This window comes from Brassica napus, chromosome A3, assembly GCF_020379485.1.
Source record: "Brassica napus cultivar Da-Ae chromosome A3, Da-Ae, whole genome shotgun sequence".
NCBI lineage: Eukaryota > Viridiplantae > Streptophyta > Magnoliopsida > Brassicales > Brassicaceae > Brassica > Brassica napus.
This window is the reverse complement of record NC_063436.1, coordinates 18,098,453-18,104,740: the sequence shown is the minus strand read 5'-3', so window position 1 is coordinate 18,104,740 and position 6,288 is coordinate 18,098,453. Positions and strand designations below refer to the sequence as shown.

The window sequence follows — 6,288 nt, the reverse complement described above, 5'->3', positions numbered from 1 at the left end:
GAAATCATACACGTATATGTAGAGATATTAATATGTTCATTTATATATTAGCTTTTAAATAAATAGTTGTATATGTATATATATATATATATATATATATCTAATTATATCTATTTAGAAAACTCTTAAGTTTGAATGAATTTCTTTGATGCCAAAAAAAAACCTTAACTCGGTTACTATATTTTCCTTATTCTTTTATATTTGAAAACTGAATATATTTTTATACGATTTTCTTCCTTACCAACAAGTTACCTTTTTTTTATCAAACCAACAAGCTCCCTATTAATCAGCTTCCCATCTACATTCATTAGATTTGATATCTTAACTTCATATAATGGTTCCTAAAAAATATGCAAATCAAATATAGCTAACTGGTCAACAGATTATGGAAATCGGAATATATCTTTCGATCCTCATTAGACCTAACATTTAGTACCAAATCACTATAAATAATCTTCCATCACCTAAACATTTCTCTACAGCTCACAAGAAAAAGCAAAGAGAAACTGATATGGCTATGGTTACATCCAACGAAATCACTGGCTTGAACAATGTCAAGCCATTTAAAACTACTTGGAAGGTTGAAGTCAAAGTTCTTCATTCATGGACACAAAACTCAAATTATTCAGGTGGAGACTCTTTTGAGTTCATACTTGCAGATAAAAAATTGTATGTGTGTTTGATATGTTTGTACTAACTACTAACCTTTGGTATCTGAAATTCTCTTTTTTTCTCTGTTTCTTCGAGATATCCATATATGACACAACAATCTTTCAAAGAGATTTGTATGAAGCTGGCCGAAACAGATTTAAAAAAGATCAATTAGCTTAAGTATAAGAAATTTAAAATCTTTTCCGGTACAAACAGATAAAACGTAGAGTGTATAAATTATTTATGTCACAATTATCTATTTTCAAAAACTCCAAAGTATGACTTTCGGTCAAAACGTCTGACCAGCCGTTGGTGATGGTCGATCTAGAAGTAAAGGTGAGAGATCTATTAACATGAGAAAAATATCGAATCTAATTGCTGGTAAAAAAATTGTAATCATTTACAAAGAAGGTTTACAAACAAAAATAAAAGAGTCTAACCTTAAAGTACTTAGATCGATTGACTTTGGTGATAGAGTGAACAATTTGGTTTAGATTGAAACGATTTTTTTTTTTGTTTATCGAAGAGAACAATTTACCCACCGAAAGAGAAGACAAAGAAAATAAAATTTTTAAATTTTCGAGGTTACACGTTACAACTTACAAATAGTTGACCTTCCCAGAAAAAAAATCTTTAATTTTATTTTGATCAAACTATAATGTTTTTAGTTATTGGGTCAATTTCATAGACGAAAAGTATTGTTACTTTGCAAATTAATGGGTCTTAACGTCTATCAATTATTTTTGATCTGGTCCATAATTGTTTAAATTTTGGGTTTTAACAAACAAACATCCAATATATTATATAAATGTCAAAAACAAAACAATAGTATATTGTATCCACGTCTTATATCATAAAAAAATATATAGAAAAAAATATAGTCCCAAAAATCATGATTTCTAAAGATTATATATTACTAGTGGTATTCCGGCGCTACGCGCCGGGTTTGTATGTATTGTTCGTTAATGAATTTTAATTTAATTTTATGGTTTTAGTAAATAAAATAGTTTCAAATATATGAAGATGCAAATATGTTGAAAGAGAACGGTAAATTTTCTAATCCATTTGATTATGGTTAGCGATTATAGTGTATCACTGAACAAAGTTAATATAGTTGCACTTTAAACATAAAGTAAAGTTGATTTTCGGAAAGGAAAAATGTTAATGGATGTGTTGGTTTTGTGATTATCTTGTTTGAATGAAAATAATAAATTGTTACATTTCTTAAAGTAATAACAATCCTCGCATTCTTTGTCCATGTCATAATTGTGGCAATTTTTTGGGGGCTTCATTATGGCCGTATCGGTTAAATATTTTCTCTTCAAAATGATCTTGAATCCATTAAGTGAGTTCTTAATCATGCTTCAGCATTGATCAGATTTGAATTGACTATTTTCCTAGGATAGCTTATCTAAATATTTTTTTTCCTTTTCGAAATTCCCTCTGCGGATTGGCATAGATAGGTGAATCCTTTGATAGATTTGTGGTGGACAAAGTATTGACCCTTTAATGTAATGAGCCTCTGGATTGTCATCATCCAAACATTTATTCATTAACTGAACTTGTTGATTCATCATCCTGAGTGGCTCAGCTGCAAAATATCAGGCTGAGGTTTTCGAAATATATGGTCGGGTTTGTGTCTGAAGAGTTTCCGTCACAGCTGTCAATGCTTTCGTGTATGTTATAAATTTTTACAGAAGTATCTGAAACCTTTTTTTTTTTGAATATTGTAGAGAAATAGGTTTCACTGTGAATCTTTCTCTTTGTTGAAGATATAATGTAAAACTTTTGTCAAATGGCAGTTACTGCAATATTAACAATTATTGTCGTAACTTTTTGCTTTTTTATGTTACATTTCATGTTTTTGGTTTAGCTTTATGGTGCAATAATAACGAACTATTAGGTTACCAAATATATTGTTCTTGAACTACTGACGTTGAATTGTTCACTAATTAAAAATGAATAAATTTGAATTTGTGTTTTGGATGTCAAATATTGTTTTACTCACATTTTTATAGCTTGTGATTAATAAAAAAATATGATTTATTAGTTTTGTGTATTTTTTTCCTACTTGAATGTAGACGTTTTATTTTAAATATAATTCATTATCTTCTTCATCTTTTTTCCCTGCAAATTTATCATTTTTAAGTCAGCGACAGTTGCATATTAATTTGTTTGAAGTGGCTTAGATGAAAGAGCTTCTGTAATAAACTTCAACTAGATCTCGACCCGCGCAACCGCGCGGGTGTTTATTTTCATTTATTTTTATGAAAATATTTTATTTTTAATTCTACATTGGTATATATTAGTATAATATATATGATGTGTGTCTATCATTTTTAAAACATAATAATTTTATTGTATATGTTTTTATTGAATTGGTTGTTTTCAGATCACGTTTTTGGCTTGGAAAAGATTGATAATTATTTAGTTCCTATAATGTAGTAGACATATTATTTAGTTCCTATAATCTAGAAAGTGAGTAATTTAGATCTATAATAATGATAAGATTATAAATTAAATGTAACATGACTTTCTAGTAATAGGTCCATTAGGTCCATTTTTAAAAAAATCACACATGAATCAAAGTTGTGACTTCTCTTTTAATATATAAGATATCTATGTTCAAGTGTAATGTATTTTGAATAAGCATCAGTCTATGAGAATTTTTTTGAAAAAAATTGCTATCCAACGAAACTGAAGTATTTTTTAGTTTAACGTTTGTTTATATATCAGGTTCAATATCTATGTTCATAGTTCCTACTGTTCTGAAACTTAAAGTAACTGGCATTCTAACTTGTAACATGCTTCAACCAGCTTTTGTTTTAGGTTGGGTGCAACAATGGCTGTGGTTGCTTGAATGTTGTTGGTTTTAATCTCGTGTGGTTGAAAATTCGACGCGTAAACTGGTTGATTGCATAATTATTTATTAGTTATTCTCAGTAAGTCACTCATTCTGATAACATAAATGTATCAGAAGTTCAATACCGACTTCGACTTAACCACAACTCTAAATCATTTCAGACAAAGTCGACATTTATGACACAAACTTATAAAAAGCAAATCACAAATGGATGTGCTTATTAAGCAGAAGTTGTTCCAGCTTTTGCAGAGAAAACTCCAGCTTCAGTCAACATAGAAACCAACTTACCGCCTCTGTACGGGTTGGTCCGCTACAAAAACAAAGAAAACCACAAAGATTTTGGTTTAAAGGAAACACAGAGGAAAAAATCTCTTAAAATTTTGAAACAGAGTTTAGATCCCTCTGGTGAGTCTGAATCAGTCTAATATACTCATGAGTGTTATGGCCCCAGAAACATATACGTGAATTAAAAATATCTTCAGAAGAAACATAGAACATTTTGAATGTGAGCAGAACCTATACAAAAGATCAAACAGAAAACCTAAACTCGAATCTCCAGAGACAACAGAGAAACATTCTAGAGTTGTTTCATGAACAAAACCTATACATGAACCTGTTGGGGCAACAGAAAAATCCGAAATTTTCTTTTTCCTCAGAGAACAATCAGAACTTGCTATTTAAACAAACAAACAAAAAACAGAGAAATTTTCGAGTATGTGATCAAGAACAAGACTACACTTGGTACAAAGAAAAAAAACTAACCTCAAATTTCAAATAAACAAGCAAGAGAGCAAGCAGAACAAAACATATAAAAAAGACTTAGGCTTACATAAGAACCCTTTAGTTGACACCATTGACATCTTTGAGTGGAGCTTCGTTGTCAGTGGCCGAACTACCGTTATGGTGGTCAGATGACCCATGTGGATTCCTGTTAAAAAAATATACTTTAGAAAATATGATGTAATTGGTTTGTTGACCCCTTTCAAATGTAAAACATTTTCCTGCCTCCGACATCTTTGATTGGAGGTTCACCTGAAACAGAATGGCGATCACAAAAGCTCTTCAATCTATCAAATGCATCTTCCAAAGTTGGAGTATCCATGTCAATGGAATGCCTCAACCAGTTCTTCAGAGTAAAAGCAATCCCTAAACCAAACCAGCACACAACATATAGGTTGTTTTGTTGAAATTATCAAACAGAAAAAATGATTGTCTTTACTGAAAGACCGCTAAAACTTGGACATAGATACTGAATATTGATTAATACCAGGTAAAAGGACGAGGATTGCCTCAGTAGCTAACTTTTCACAGAAGTCTTCATCATCTTAAATGTCCACAAAGCATGATAAGTTCAGCTCGGTCTGCGAGTAGAAAACAGAACAAAATTTAAAGAATGATAGAATAATAAGTTGTAAAGATACATAGTAATGATAGAATACTCAAAAGAAGGTGCATGCTTCAGGTATCATGTAGCAGGTGAGGGAAGGTATGCTCATGGGCGTATAATATGCAAACTCGGTTGAAACTTTCAGAAAGCTCTGCCTCCTTTGGAAGAAATCTTTACCAGTTTTCTTCAAGATGGTGGTGGGAATCGCCACCTACATAATAGAAACCTGACACATTAGCTATATAATTGATAATAATTGGTAGTCCGTAACATTTTATTTTATCTGGTTACAGAAAGTGTCCGAATTAGAAAATCTCGTACCTGGATAACAGTTGGTGGTTTAGAATTTAGATCAAGGATGTTTTATAGCAGCTAAAACCTGTCCATATAAAACAAGATTAGGACAAAAGGTTAATAAGAATGAACATTGATAACTCTTAATATCAACCATAGTACGTGCATAGTGAATAATGATACATATCATTCAAATATATGCTTAAAGAGTGATGGAGAAAAATAGACCGGACATTTTTGGATTTAAAGACACCATCTAGGTCGTGAAGCGCGATCCAGCCAGTTCGCCATCGAGGGACAGATCATCCCTTCGATATGGACCCGAGTGTAACCACCGGTACAATGGACGAAAATTTGTCTCTTTGTCGAGCTCAATGGCGAAGAACATAGCACCCAATTGCTGCAAAAGCTTCTTCACTCTCACACAGTATGGGCAAAATGACATGATGCAATTCCACAAACCGATCAGATCACACAAATAATCTATTGTCTGCAATATAATATGTTTTATAAGTCTTGCAAGTGCTGGTAAGTTTGATTAGTACAGAACTTATAAACTCCGCATTGAGTATTTTTTTTTAAGAAAAAAGGAAATAGATTTAAACGAAATTGAAAAGATTTAGTCAATCAGAGTGAATGCAATCGTAGCCACGGTTAATTGTCTTACATTTTCACCGGTGAGCAACAAAACCTCAGCAGATGGACTTCCGCAGTGTTAGCGCATCGTGTGGACTCTCAGATCGGCAAGGAGAGTGTACGAAGTAACCATCGGAATCGCTTGGTAGATCGGAACGTCACTTTAAGCTTCTGTAAGATCTCATTGTGGAGGTGGCGTCGCAAGTGGAAGGAGGAGGAGGAGGGAACCCTAGTCCCATGTGGGGTTCTAACAGGTGTGCAAACATTTGGGCCTAAAGTAAAAAAAGCCCAGATAGAATTAAAGGAATTAGAGATCCGGCAGAAAGCAAAAAACGAAAATAACCTGGTGTGCTGACACGTGTCACAAAATGCCCCATCCTCTATGGTGACGTGGCAGCAGAAGGTGAGAGAAAACTCTCCTTTATATATATAGATAATCTTTATAACAATTAGGAAG

General features: G+C 32.4%; 1 long non-coding RNA gene across 2 annotated transcripts; it reads right to left on the bottom strand.

Annotated features, from left to right (window-relative positions):
• Positions 1-3,565: 3,565 nt before the first annotated feature.
• Positions 3,566-6,066, bottom strand: LOC125607011. 2 transcript variants are annotated; one of them, XR_007338259.1, is made up of 8 exons: positions 5,863-6,066; positions 5,429-5,685; positions 5,223-5,280; positions 4,954-5,112; positions 4,782-4,875; positions 4,547-4,660; positions 4,344-4,442; positions 3,566-3,824 (listed from the first exon to the last, which is right to left on the bottom strand). It is a non-coding gene; the product is annotated as an uncharacterized LOC125607011 (long non-coding RNA). The 2 variants fall into 2 exon arrangements; XR_007338258.1 differs by having other exon boundaries at positions 4,782-5,112.
• Between the last annotated feature and the right edge of the window lie 222 nt (positions 6,067-6,288).